This window comes from Mastigoproctus giganteus, chromosome 8 (genome assembly GCF_048544385.1).
Source record: "Mastigoproctus giganteus isolate SK-2022 chromosome 8, ASM4854438v1, whole genome shotgun sequence".
NCBI classification, from domain to species: domain Eukaryota; kingdom Metazoa; phylum Arthropoda; class Arachnida; order Uropygi; family Thelyphonidae; genus Mastigoproctus; species Mastigoproctus giganteus.
The window spans coordinates 84,310,575-84,325,045 of NC_143582.1; the positions used below are offsets into that span (position 1 = coordinate 84,310,575).

At 38.4% G+C, this 14,471-nt stretch overlaps 1 protein-coding gene across 1 annotated transcript in view; it reads right to left on the bottom strand.

Annotated features, from left to right (window-relative positions):
* Positions 1-14,471, bottom strand: part of LOC150081687 (protein qui-1-like) — a 706,673-nt gene that overhangs the window by 401,046 nt on the left and 291,156 nt on the right. The gene's annotated exons all lie outside the window — the stretch shown is intronic.

Here is a 14,471-nt window from a genome sequence, read left to right on the forward strand (position 1 = left end):
GATATAAAATGGATAAAGTATTCAACCAATCGATAATACAAATAACCATTTGCAGCACTACTACATAGAATGCAAGCAAAAACCAAAAAATGCGAGCAAAACGCCCAACAAATGCACAATTTTTTGGTACCAAAAACTTTAACTTTTTACGAGTATTATACAGGGTGTTTAAATTAAAAGTGATATGATATGGGGCCATTTGTCTTATTCTTAGCATCAAGTTCGACATTTGGAGCTTTTTGTTATATTTAGGCTAAGATTTTTGAATTTCATGTTAAAATTGGTTTGTCCTGGATTTTATTGGTGCTTTAGCAAGTAGGGCTACAATGCGCCAAGACCAGGTCAGGTAAAAGATAAGAATCAAAAGATTTCTGTGACCTGACAAATAAGGCCACCGTGTCAAACAGGCATAACAATAAAAGTAACTGAAATATGTATAAAAAGTACATTTTATGTAAGACTAAAAATATTTAAAAGCTTTTAAGTAATAAAAAACGGCTGACACTCGATCACAGTCGAATAAAATTTGACTGAGTGTATACAGCTCAGTTAGACGAATAAAAGCAGTAAAATATAAAACACGTTCGTATCTATAACGTGGACACTCGGATAAAATGAGTCATATGGTCAAAAGGCGTCACAGTACTGACACATAGGGGAGTCGTCTGCCTTCAGCAAGGAAGAATGCGTAAGATAACTTGTCTTATGCGGAGGCAAGCAAGAACAACTCCTCTACAGTTCCTTCGCAGACTAGATTGTCAGTGTTGGATTACAGGTTTTATATGATACAGCTTGTTCGTGACCTGTCCATGCCACTATCGCTGCTACTCGGAGAGCAATTTAGTGTATTACCTGCCTGTAGTTTGTGTAGGGGACTAACAGGCTACGACTTTTCTGGGGTTGTCGTGATCTGGTCGCGCGTAGTTCATTATCCCTGATTCCCAGGTGGCTTGGAATCTAGCAGAAACGGATGCCGAAAAAGAATATAACATATGCTGGACCCGAGTCAGGAATGGATGAGGAATAATTAAAATTGAACTAAGTATTACCGTTTAGATTGTACGATTCCTAAATTAAAATTTTGACTAATCAGTTGCTTTTTTCTTAATATTAAAGTTGTTCCCCGCCTCGGTTTATTCGAAAAACATCGGTGTACGTCAGAAAGAAATGTAAGCCGATTTTATCTGAAGAGATTTAAAAACAACGGCTGTAAGTATGAGGATACATGATATCACTGCTCATATACAAATAAACGCATGTACTCAAGAGAAAACATCTAATACAATCTTCGTGTTCCTCCTCCACCGAAATAAAATCGGTTTATGTTCGTTTCAGAAATACACCTACCAAAGACGTTTTCAGATTAAACCGAGGGCGGAAGCAACTTTTCATTAAGAAAAAATATAGCTTATTAAGCAGTTTTCAATTTAGAAATCATAAAATCTAAACGGCAATACTTAGTTCAATTTTAACAAATTTCAGCACAATATGGCAAAAAAGAAAAGGGTTCCTATACCAAATAGCCGAAACATAAAAATAAGCGATATAGACATCGATGTCTTCTAAACTGCCCTTTAATTAAAACTCTGATTAAAATTGATACTGAACCTAAAAATAAGCGAGATAGACCTCGATAGCCTAAACCTAAAAAGTAGGCGACCTCGGTGCCGTTTAATTGAAACATCCTAATTATTCATACTGAAAGTCATTTTAGGCACCATGGTTTAGTTCGGATATAGCGTCCCTATCTAATGACCACTAAGTAAGCGTTTTCTGTAGTTACTGCTTTAACTAAAAAAATTTCTGTGACATTTTCGAGTTAATTCAAGTCATGATCCGGAAGGGGCGCCTCCGTAGCCAGGTGGGAAGGAGCCGCAGTGCGTAGTAGCACAGCTTCTTGATTAGACCGGGGTTCGAGCCCGTCACCACCAAATACGGAGGATGCGAAAAGGTCAGGGAATGACCACCGCATATCCCGGAGCAATATGGCCTTAGTTGCTAATGCTCCTAAAAACCAAATAACAACATGATCCGGAAATCTCTCCGAGGTCCTGCTCTCGCTTTCTTTACACGGCAATTTTCAGAAAGCTCCACACATTCCTGCGACAGGGTGAATGTGGTTATTCCATGCTTACATGCTTTAAACGTTCGACACCAAAACCATGTTTCATTTTGGTGGTAAGGCAGATCCAACACGAGAATCATCTGTAGCCCATTATTCATAAGACATTTACGGCCAACTGATGATACTCCACAATTTTTTTTTTTTACCGGTGATTACACCCGTAACTTGAAGTTTCCGATTATGATTTCACGGACGAAACACAGTTCACAAGGAGTAGGCTGCCTTTCTAAACTTCCTTAAGCAGATCTTGCTGGAGGAAAACTGAAACACACACGTTCCAAACCACACCAGCAGCAATTCACCATCAATATAATCATCCAGTCAGCCCATACGTGTCACCTGGTTACCTTGTGGGTGATGACTACTTCAACTTTCCATGAAGAGCACTACTACTCTAACTACTGGGAGGTTATCTATATGTATCCGTATGTGGGTGGTATACAATACTTGACAATTTTATTAGGACAAACAGGAGCTAATAGCGTGTTGGACCGCAGATCGCACACGACGGAGTCAAGAAGATGTTGAAAAGTTACATGAAGGATACTGCACCATTTATGGAATAAGACTGTCTTCAGTTCCTGGAGTAACTGGGACAAGAATTGTGCTGACGCCTTTCCAGGCCATCCCACAGAAGCTAAATGTGATCTCCCCATCGTGGAATGGGGTGACCAAGGCAGATATTGAAATCTTTCTCGTGTTCCTCAGTCTTTCGCAAATTTGGCGCGATTGATGTTTAAGTTATCATCTTGAGAGTGCTTCTGTCCATAGGGGTAAACAACTGACGTCCAGGTGTACGTCCGTATCACTCCCTACCAGTACCAAAAACTAACAAACCGAATGGCTTAAAAGGCTACAGAGCAAATCCATATCCTGTGGGTTGCTAAAAGCTTTTGAAAAAACGATCCAACCGATCTTAGTCGAACACTGTTTCAACTGACCACAGCATCCCCATACGGTTATTTCTAGAAGAGTCCACAGTCTAATCTTTTAATGACCAGCTGGACAATCCAAAAAACCCTAAATGCTAAGCAACAACTCGAAATCGTATTGCTGGACATAAAACAGCTTTTGACATACGTTGCACGGCAGAGCTGGTGAAAATTTTGAAATATTACTTCGGAATCGAAGGAAACCTATTTGTTATTGAAAACAACTTCTTAAAAACAGGAAAATTCTTATCAAACATACCATAGATTGGACGGCATCCCACAAAGTGGGGGGGAGTTCTTTCCCCATGTGATTTGAAGATTTCAAACTCGAAAGGAGCGATAATTTAGTACAGAAAACATGTGATTTAAGCAAATCATGAAAACTGGAACACTGCGCAACCAATTACGTAGAAATGAAATATTATTATGCCCAAATAAAACATTCCTCTACCGCAGGAAACAAGATGTTCAGTTTAACAACTGCGGGAGCTCCGTACACATCCTTCTTTATGCAGTAAAACGAAACCAGACAGATACCTTCACATAACTCAATATTAGTATAGCTCACTTACAATAAAAAAATTCTAGGTAAGCCACTCAAGTGCGCAAGATTTAATAGATTCTACCACATATTATAAACGAACCAATAAAATTAGCTGGAGATTGAAACTCCTAGAAAACGTGTTTCCAAAGCAACAGAATCTAATTGTAAACCTCAGCTAAGCATTATGTGCAGCGGAGCTTGATGAAATCAACGTAGGGCTTAGCAGATCTAGAAGAAAGCAGTGAGGATACTCAAGGAAAGTACTTTAAAGATTCAAGCAGGAATCTTTTTTTTTCCCTTTGGAAGGAAAAACAGAGAAACAAACTTTAAATTGTTTAATCCTAAATGTAACCCTGAACCAACATTGCGTAGAAATGTTTAGTATTAAATCGATCTCTGAAACGCAGCTCGTATCGTTTAAAAGGTGCAACCATAAGACGAATAATAGTCTTTATGTTGGAATTAAGTAAAAGTAACTACACTTGGATACTTTTATAACGTAATTTGCAAGCTAATTACTTTATAAAACCAGTGCTATATGTTGCCAGCCATAATATACTGAAGCTATTCGGCGGCACAACAATTCAAAATAATTCAATTCTAGCTAAATGAAAATTTAGCTAGAATTGAATTATTTTCAATTCTGTTAATTCAATTATTTTGAATTGAATATAGCTAGCGTTTCCCACAAACTCATTATCTGTTACCATATTAATTAACGTTCCTAAAGGATTTTTTAATAAAAACCAATGTTTATAATTTTTATGTAATGAAAGGCAAGTATTTGCGCTTGTCCTTAAAGCGTTCTTGACAGCAGCATAATAATTGAGGAAGAGCGTTCTTAATAAAACCGTTACCTTAATTGCAAATTTTTGCTAATGTGGTCTTAATAGAAGGAAACAGATCAATAACAGTCTTCCAACTAGCTTCGTTTGCGGTGTGTGAAGACACTGCACAAGCAGAGAAGTCCAGAAAAAGGAGCATAAAAGACCAGGCTGGATAGTAATTATTCGATTTAAGAATCGTATTTTTAAATGTACTGGCCCAGAAGTTATATGCATTTATTATATTTAATCTGAAAAGAGTTGAATCTTTCAAATACAAAATTATTCAGGTTGGAAATCAAACAAGCTGCTTTTAACTCTTCATCATGTTTAAAAAGTATTCCACGAAGATGAGACTTGAGGTTTCTGAATAAATAAATCACTTGGGGCCAGATCTGAGCTGAGGGGAAGAGGTTAATTGTTCAAACATTCATGAATTTTGGCCTGTGCAGAAGGGAATTGTAATGGAGTAGCCTTTTTTTCCCGAATTGCAGCTTTAGTATACGACCGACATAATATTATCCTGTTGTTGAGGTTTTAGGTGCAAGGTAATCAATTAACGACATGTGTTCCAGAAAATTCAGGCCACTTCCCTTAGCTGATGGTTAGAAACGTTTTCGGGATTAAAGATCCCTTGTGCTTCTTCCACTGCAATCTTTATAATTAGAACTCAGAATAATGAAAATGTAGCCAAATTTCATCATTAGTACCCAAACTGGATCAACATTTATTTGCATTATTATTTTTTTCTTCAATGGTGACGACTGTTTCAGAATTTGATTGCTTCAGATGGCCGACCAGACCTTGAATCATCCTCAACTGACTCCCGCCATCTTTTGAACTGTGGAGACCATCTTGCAACAGTAGCATAAACTCATGGGCAAAAATCGACCACTCTGTCTTTACGAGTGGATGCATCACACAGCACCGAGGAGTGCCTGTCAGTTCATCAGTACGAAGCCAGTGAAATAGAGAAAGGGAAGGACCTGATGGAGTTTGAAAAGGAAACGATTTGCACCTCTAGGAAGGCACGGGGACAGCATCTCAGCAACTGCAGGCTGTTCAAGAACTGCGGGATGGTCTTAAGCGGGACAGACACCGTTCCGGGACGGGAAGAACACCACTGGTTGATCGAGGTGAAAGGCAGTTAGCACGTGCTGTCCCCGCGACAATAGACCGCTCATGATCCCTCAATTAATGGCAGACTACAATTAGAACGCCGAGAAACGTTTCCCAGCACACTATCCAGGGGATGCTTTTCCGAATAGGCCTACAGAGTAGGCAACCTGTTCCCCTACTGACCGACAGTCATCGATACTGCCATCTTGCAGTGGCACAGGAGCACCATTCCTGGACATAGGACGTCTCTCGAGAACATGAAGTAACCGACCTGATGGTGCTGTGCGAAATACTGTCAGTCAGTAATTCCCACCTACACGGTTGTTTCTTGGGCCCTATGCCACCTCTGGACTACCATTTTTCATTACCTTCATAACTGTCGGCCTAGGGAGGCATAATTTCTAAGCAATAAGCATGCACAGACATTTTCTGCACATGATATATTCAACTATCATTCTCACCTCCTCCCCACACACACTTCCTCAAAACCTATGCTTATCATTCAGCTGCACATCTGGTATGGATTAGGAGCTAACCTCTAATCATCTTTAAGAGGTCAAAATATTTGCATATTTCTTAGTTATACACAATTCCGTGTAATCAGAGGAGTGTTCGATGACTACGCGATTTTTGGTGGGATAGTGTTCATTAAGAAGCAAAGATAGAACTGCTAGTGCACAATATTTATGGCGAGTCATGAAGTCCCCACAGGAAAGGGGAATACTGGGAATGCTTTTCATTAATGGAACAATGAAACTTGTAAACTGGTAGCAGGGAAACAAATGAATCACTTGGATGAAAGTTTCTATGGTGATAAAAATGCGTGTATAAGAAATATGAACAGCTATACATACGTAATTATTAGGAGTGTTAATATAATTGTTAATATTATTCCCTTTAATATTAACTATCAGATACTAGAATTTGGTTTGCTTTCAAAATTACATTGTCGCTGACATTGTTTATCACTTAAGAAGTAGGCAACTTAGAATATAAAATATTCAATAACGCGACTCCGCTGGTATTATCTTAAATAAGCTACCCATTATTTGGCTCTATTATCTTTTGTCGTTTGCTATTTAAGCATAATGCTCCTTAGTGATAGAATAATTACTGTTGACCAGTAATCAATTGAACTGAGCCGTTTTCAGTGAGGGTACGGATGGGCGAACTGTGTAAGCTTTTTTTTTTTTTTTGGCTGATACTATATAAGCTTGTTTTCTTGCATACTATCTCCTTTATATATTAAAAAGACATCTGGGATGGTTGTCATTTTATTAGTAATAATAGATTATTATTGGAATTCTTTATAGATCCTTTATGAATAAACCATATAAACTATTTCTTAAAGTACTGTATAAAAGTCCATTTTGTAGCCGCTTATCAATTTCCTTTATTGCGTGATGCTTCACTGAAAAACTGCGCGACTTCATTAAGCATACAAAATCTTTTTTTTTTTTTCTACTCATAAAACCTCTTAATCGCAGTTTCTTCTTGAAAGTATTATATCATTAATAATCCTGTTCATGGAGTATGTCAAACGGACGAACTCTGATGTTCATGAGCAATTATTCAAATAATCTCATTTAGAAAATAATTTTTCTCCAAACTTCTGTACTGGAGTTATTTCTTATAAGGGATAATGACGACATAAAGCTCCTAATTGAAGTGAAAACAAGTTACTTGAATTTGATGAAATTTTTGAAAATCAATGAAAAAATATTTCTATTTCAAAGAAAAGTTTTATCTGCCTAATTCACGATGCTTTTTTTAATGGACAGAAGCTATGATAAATTTCTTAATGAAGACAGTCCAGTATGCAGGGCAGCAATTCATCCATATCTATATTTACATTTTTATTTTATCAGCCAACTTTGAATTACATTCAGAATCAGTTCGCATTAAGAAACATTTAACTGAAATTTTAATGAAAGGAATAAACAAACATTTCCCGCATTCATACGGATTTCAAAAATGGTACACTGGGTTTAAAATGCTGTTTTACAATTATATGCTGCAGAGATTAGGAAACAAAGTGGAATTAAAATATCAAAGTGAAATTCCAGGGTGCACAGAAAAGCAAACTAGTAATATATTATATTAAAACAAAGAATTATGAAGGCGAAATATAAAAGTGAAAAAAAAAACTGCAGCGTAACCAGAAACAAAACAGTCATTAGTATATATAATATGAAATATAACAAATATAAAAGTAATGATTTTTATGAAATTAAAATACTGTTATAATTGAAGAGACAGCTTCACAACTGCAACCACAAATAAAGATGGGGATCTAGTTTTCAGTTGCAGCGTGGCTTAACAGTGTTTTGATTTGATAAAAATCATTCATTTGATTACACCATGTTTATTTTCAACATTTAAATATTAAATGAAATAGTGATTTCATAATCTATATAAAGGTATTGGCACTGCAACATTAAGTAGTAACTGTATTTCGCCGAAGAATGGGCTGGAGAGCCCATTCTTCGGCGAAGATCATTCGCACCAAACCACTGGAGTTCCAGTGGTTTGGTGGGAATGATCATTGAGGCCAGAATAACGGGGCAAGTATTTCAGACATGAAATCTTTCCTTCACTGTTAGGCGCCTCCGTAGCCAGGTGGGAAGGAGCAGCAGTGCATAGCACACGCTTCTTGATTAGACCGGGGTTCGAGCCCGTCACCACCAAATACGGAGGATGCGGAAAGGTCAAGGGAATGACCACCGCATATTCCGGGAGCAATATGGCCTTAGTTGCTAATGCTCCTAAAAACCAAACAACAACCTTCACTGTTCCAGTACAGCCGAGTGTCACGTTAAGAGTGGACCAACTGTGGAAGAACTGCCAGCCATATTTCACATTCAAGCCAGTCACACGTTGCTGACCAAACGGACAGTATGAAGAGCCAACGTGATCACAGGAACAGATGTACTATAATAACCAGGCAATACAGCATGAGGATGGCACGATGCATTTCACTGTGAACCATTCATCGAACCCTAGCACGGTGGAGCTACCACAGACCAATGCCCACCCGTTACTCCTGCTGACGGCCCATCAAATGCAAATCTGCATTACAGTGGGAAGAGGAGCGGAGAAATTAGACCTCTGATAACTAGACACGAAAACGGATTTCCCTGGTCCGGTGAACCGTGTTTCCAATTGTGCCAAGTGGACAGAAAGGTGCAGGTGTGGTGAACCCGACAAGAAGCGCGAAACCTCTGTACGAAAGGAGAGGGTTATATATAAGCCGAGGTTAAGGCATGTTTTCGTCTTATGACTGCATCTGAAGCTACTAGCATAACAGGAACGATAGCAAACTGAACAGTAGAACCTTATCCTTTCTATACAAAGTTTCTAGGTGGTATATGACTCTCATAAACCGGTGCAATACAACCACTATGCTTATTGGAGGCTTGAAGTGGTGGAACCCATGTTTAGTCTCTAGACATAAGTTCCGGTCAACCCTTCCATCATGCAGTATGACTGATGATATTTGAGGTTATGATGAACTTCGTGGCGAGATCCAATATTCCTTAAATTTCGAGGGTACAGCTCTAAAACGGTGTTCGCAAGCCGGCCGCTAGTTATTACACCGTACCGAACCTATTGGTAACTCTCTAGGAGGCTTTCGGATCAGCTAGTGTATAATCTTGTTACTTCTACTCTGCCAGATAGTGACTGGAGGGAGTCCGAATATCGTGTATGCGGGGGAGCACTGTCGTGTACGTCATATCCAAAAATTTCATTACTTCATGCAGCATATCCCACCCACTTTTTCTTACTATTGAATACACCATGAATTGTCAAACTAATAGAGCAAGCTTATCTGGGAAAAGATCTAACCTCCCAAGCACTTAATAATTCATTTCACAAATATGCGTGGTCTCAATTCTAATCTCAACGACGTCCATTTCTACTTGCAGTCTGCCAAACCCCACGTACTTTTTCTGACAGAATCTCAGTTATCGGTTGATTCAACTACTGCTCATCTCAGATGCCCAAATTATTCGCTGCATGATTCCTTTCGCCTCAAAGGTGGTACTTGTGCATATGTCCGTTCGGATATAACCTGTCAGAGACGTGGCAATTTGGAATCTCCTCTCTTTGATCTTCTCTGACTTAAAATCTCTCTACCTCATTGTGTCAAATTCAGCTGTTGTCTCTACCGTTCACCCAACTCCACTAATCATTTGGGGCTCTTTGACTCCCTCTCTTTGCAACTTCACTTTCTCCAGTCCAACTTTCTCCAATCTAACAGTGAGGTAATTTTCCTTGGTGATTTTAACGTTCACAACTCCAGCTGGTCGAGATGCTGAGGCTTTTGCAATTACTAATGACCTTGCACAGATTGTTCGTTTACCTACAAGAATACTGGACAATCCTAATCATACAGCCAACACGCTTGATCTTTTTCTCACAAATAACCCTTCTAAGTACACGATCGAAGTGAGAGGTCCTTTAGGCACTTCAGATCACAACTTGGTGATTGTTTCTTCTCCAATGGAGCCTTTATCTCATGCCTATTCCCAACCTCGTATTGTTTGGCATCACAAGAATGCAAAATGGGATGACATGCGAGATTTCTTTTCCTTGGTCGGATTATTGTTTTAAATGTTCTGATGTCAACGTTTGCTCAGATCGTGTCAGTGAAATTCTTCTTGCAGGAATGGAATCCTTTAACCCACACTCCACTTTAAAATCTCGTCCTGTATCTAAACCTTGGTTTTCCAATAAATGTGTTAAGGCTGTTCAAGAGAAGAATGTTGCATATCGTAATTGGCTTGTTCCTAATTCTTTCTTTCTTCAGTTTCGTTTTCTGCCTACACCAAAGCTCGAAACACTTGTAAAGCAGTTATTAATCAGTCCAAAATAGATTTTGAACAGGCTAAGAGTAGAAAACTTCCTTCTTGCCCTAATGGTAGCCGAGCATTCTGGTCTCTTGACAAGGCTATTGGCCGCAAACTTTGGCCATCTCTGCTCCCACCTCTGTCTCTGTCCAAACCAGATGGTTCTGTTGTCACTTCAGTCAAGGATAAAGCTGAACTGCTAGCATTCCATTTTTCTTCCAACTCATGTATTAATGATCTTAGTAAAACATCTACCACCATTCCCAATACACTCCATTCAATGCCTCCTGTGGTCTTCCGTCAAAAGGATGTCAGAAGGATTTTGACGAATCTTGATGCTAAGAAAGTTCCAGGTCCTGGTGGTATTTCTCCACTTGTTCTCAAAACCTGTGCCCCTGAACTTACTCCTGTTCTTTGCTGCCTTTATTCACTTTCTTATTCTAAAGGTGTTTTTCCTTCTGCTTGGAAATTTTCTCATATCCAGCCAGTTCCTAAAAAGCGTGACAAATCCCTCCCATCCAATTATCGTCCCATTGCAATTACTTCTACTCTTTCTAAAGTAATGTAGAAATCAATTAACCGCCAACTCTTAAACTACATAGAAACCTTCCGTCTGATCAACGATCGCCTGTATGGATAATCTGGCTTATGTTACCCATTTATGGACTAATTCAATGGAAAGGTTCGGTAAAACACAAGTAGTTGCTCTTGACATCTGAAAGACTTTCGATCGTGTTTGGCATAAAGGTCTTCTAAACAAGCTTACATCTTATGGTTTGCCAACTGTTTTTTGTAATTGGTTATCCAGTTTTCTCTCTGATCGCTCACTGAGGGTGATGGTAGATGGCTCTCTGTCTTCTAACTTCTCCACTAATGCTGGTGTCCCCCAAGGTTCAGTTCTTTCCCCCACTCTTTTCCTCTTATGTATTAATGACCTTCTTCCATTGACTGGAAACCTATCCATAGTTTTGCCGATAGCACATTGCATTCCACTTTCCATTTTGAGAAACCTTGGCCATCTCGATCAGCTTCAACTTCCTGAAAATTTGCTACCAATTCCTTAAATGCCGATCTTTCTTCAGGTAATTCTTCAGTGGGGCAAAGACAACTTAGTTGATTTCAACCCTTCTAAAACTCAGTCTTGTCTTATATCTTGCAAAAAGGATTCTTCTGCTCGTAAGCTTATCTTTAATGACATTCCGATTTCTAGGCAAAATGATATATTTCTTTTGGGGATTACCCTGACTTCAATTCTCTCTTGGCACAAGCACATTACAAATATTGCTTCCTCTGCATCTAAAAAACTTGGTTTTCTCTTTCGCTTTCGGCGTTACCTTTCTTCCAAACAGCTGCTCACTCTGTATAAATCGGAAATCCACCCTGCCATGGAACATTGTTCCCGCATCTGGGTTGGTGGCCCCAAAACCTCTCTCAGGCTTCTTGATTCCATTCAGAAGAGGGCAGTTAGGTTAATTAATGATTCATCTCTAACAGAGTCTCTCCACTGGCTGTCTCATAGACGTACTGTTTCTGGTGCATGCCTCTTATAACAGAAACTTCCATGGGCACTGTTCTTCTGAATTGGCTTGTATAATTCCCGCTCTCTCTTTCAAAACAGTCCGAACACGTGCCGCCACCAGCCAACATCCATTTACTGTCCAACTTCAAACTCACAGAACCAACTTTTCATCTTTCGTTTATTCATTCAACTGCCGTTTTCTGGAACAACCTTCCTTCATACGTATTTCCTGAAAATTACAGTCTACAGAAGTTCAAGTCCAATGTCAACAAATCTTTTTTCGTCTTGTCAACCTCCAACCGAAGCACGGTATTAAGTACTATAGGTTCTAATAACAAAAACTCTCGTGTTTGGGTTTACATAAAAAAAAAAAAAAAATTCCAATAATCTTATGCTGCTGCATATGCATGGTTTCTTTCGGAGTACGTTAATATGACGGTACAGGCTATATTAACATCTATTAAACGTCTATATCGTGCAGAACTGTGCCAAATTATGCTTCTGAGCAATTATTGGTTCTTTATCCATTTACTCTTCTTATTATAGTTTCCTGGTTGAAGTAGTGCGAATCGGTGTGTGACTGACATTTTGGGTGGACTGTGTCACTGAATTCGTCACTTCTTTGTGGCACGGGATTTTTACTTAATTTATTTTATTTAACACATTTTTCTCTTCGGTCTCTGACATACACTATATGTTTGTATGGAATCAGTAGGTGCTATTAGAGACCCGCCTCTTCATGGCAGGGAGGGGGTACCAGGAAGCACTTTTCTTGTTGATCGCTGCTTCTTGGTAGCTTAATAGCCAGTTTAACACTTTATATACACGTCACAAACTTCACCATGGCTTGAGAGTGATTTTTTTCCTACAGAAAATAACACGGCGGATATGAATTCGCATTCAAGAGTTGCCCTACATAAGATACGCTATATATATATATATATATATATATATATATATATATACTACCATTAAATATTGACAAAAGTTAAATTATAATAAAGTAAATAAATAAATAATTGAGCATTCATTAGAGGCAGCGACTCGCAATTCCTCCATATGAAGCCAAAATATTTAAAATTTTAAATTTAAATATATATATATATTTTTAATATAAAATATATATTTATACGAAAATATTATATAAATATTAAATATAATATATATATATATTTTTTGATTTGGTAGTTGTTGGCGCATCGGCTTCTGTGGCCATATTGCACCTCCCAAGGTTTTTGCAGTACTTTGATCCAAGCCCGAGGCGGGAATCGAACCCGCGACCTTTGGGTTGCCGGGCAGGTACTTTACCCACTCGGCTAGCCCGGTCGGCTAATATAATATATACACGAAAAATATATATTATTTTTCGCTGCATAAGGACCACCGCCGTGCAAATCCTCTGCATTGGGAGATTGATCGGAGGAGGAAGGATGATTTGGCACTTCGATCTTTTCACCGTTGCGACGATTTGTATAGAGATTGAAATGCAGCGATTCCATGACCATTATTGGCCTCGTGGTCCTCTGTCGATATGGGGCATGATGGTCAGTCTATTTTATTTTATTTTATTCTGATTTTGTCATTTTTTAGTAGTTCCTTTAACCCCCTTTTTTGGTGATATTTCACGTCTTTTGGAACTGGTACCTCTCGGGGGGGTACCGCTAAATTAATATGTAATTGGCATTATTCTAAAATTTATATACGTTATGTTAATTGGATTTAAAGTTCGAAATTATTTAGGGGTTTCTGGGCTATTATTTACGTCTAACTTTTATCCTTTTTTTCCGTTTGTTCGTTTATTTGGTTATTTTTATGTTAATTTTCGCTCTACAGTTTTTGCCATACTACTGGCTTATGTTTTATTTAATTTAAAAAAAATATATATATATATATACACACTATAAAAGATTTATCGCTATTTTAGGGAGTGCATATCTTCGCAAAGTTTAACTATCTTGGGTACGTTCAGTTATATTTTTTGTAGACAAGAGTCACCGCTGACACTGTCTACGATAAACCTGCCAAAGTTATTCATGACTTAACGGTGTAATATCAAAGAACTAAGCAAGTGAAGGATTTGAAATAGGCAAAGCCTATTTCTGGTTTTCTAGAAAGCATGTTCCAAGGTTTCTCTATTCATAGAATTATATTTTACAAGCAGGCACTCTGTCTCTCTAGCAGCAGATTTCATCGGACATGACATAACAGAATTTGGGTTTCTTTTCTTTATGAAGTAGACATATGAAAATACCGTGCTATTGTACTGATGCCACGCAAGGGTTTTTCATGAAAGAGCACACGGATGAATCCTACTAATTATTAACTGCAACTGTTTCATGACGATATCGTAGTACTTTACCAGAATGGGCAGTTATGGCCTTCCCTCAATGAACGCATGCTGGGATCTATTCAGAATACCATTCTTGTCGAAATGTTCTTGGATCGCATCTTTAACCATAGAAAGCTTATTCTGACAAAAATCACTGGCCTATAGTTACCTACCTCCTCTTTAGCACCATTTTTGTGGATTGGGGAGACATTAGCTTTTCTCCAGTCCA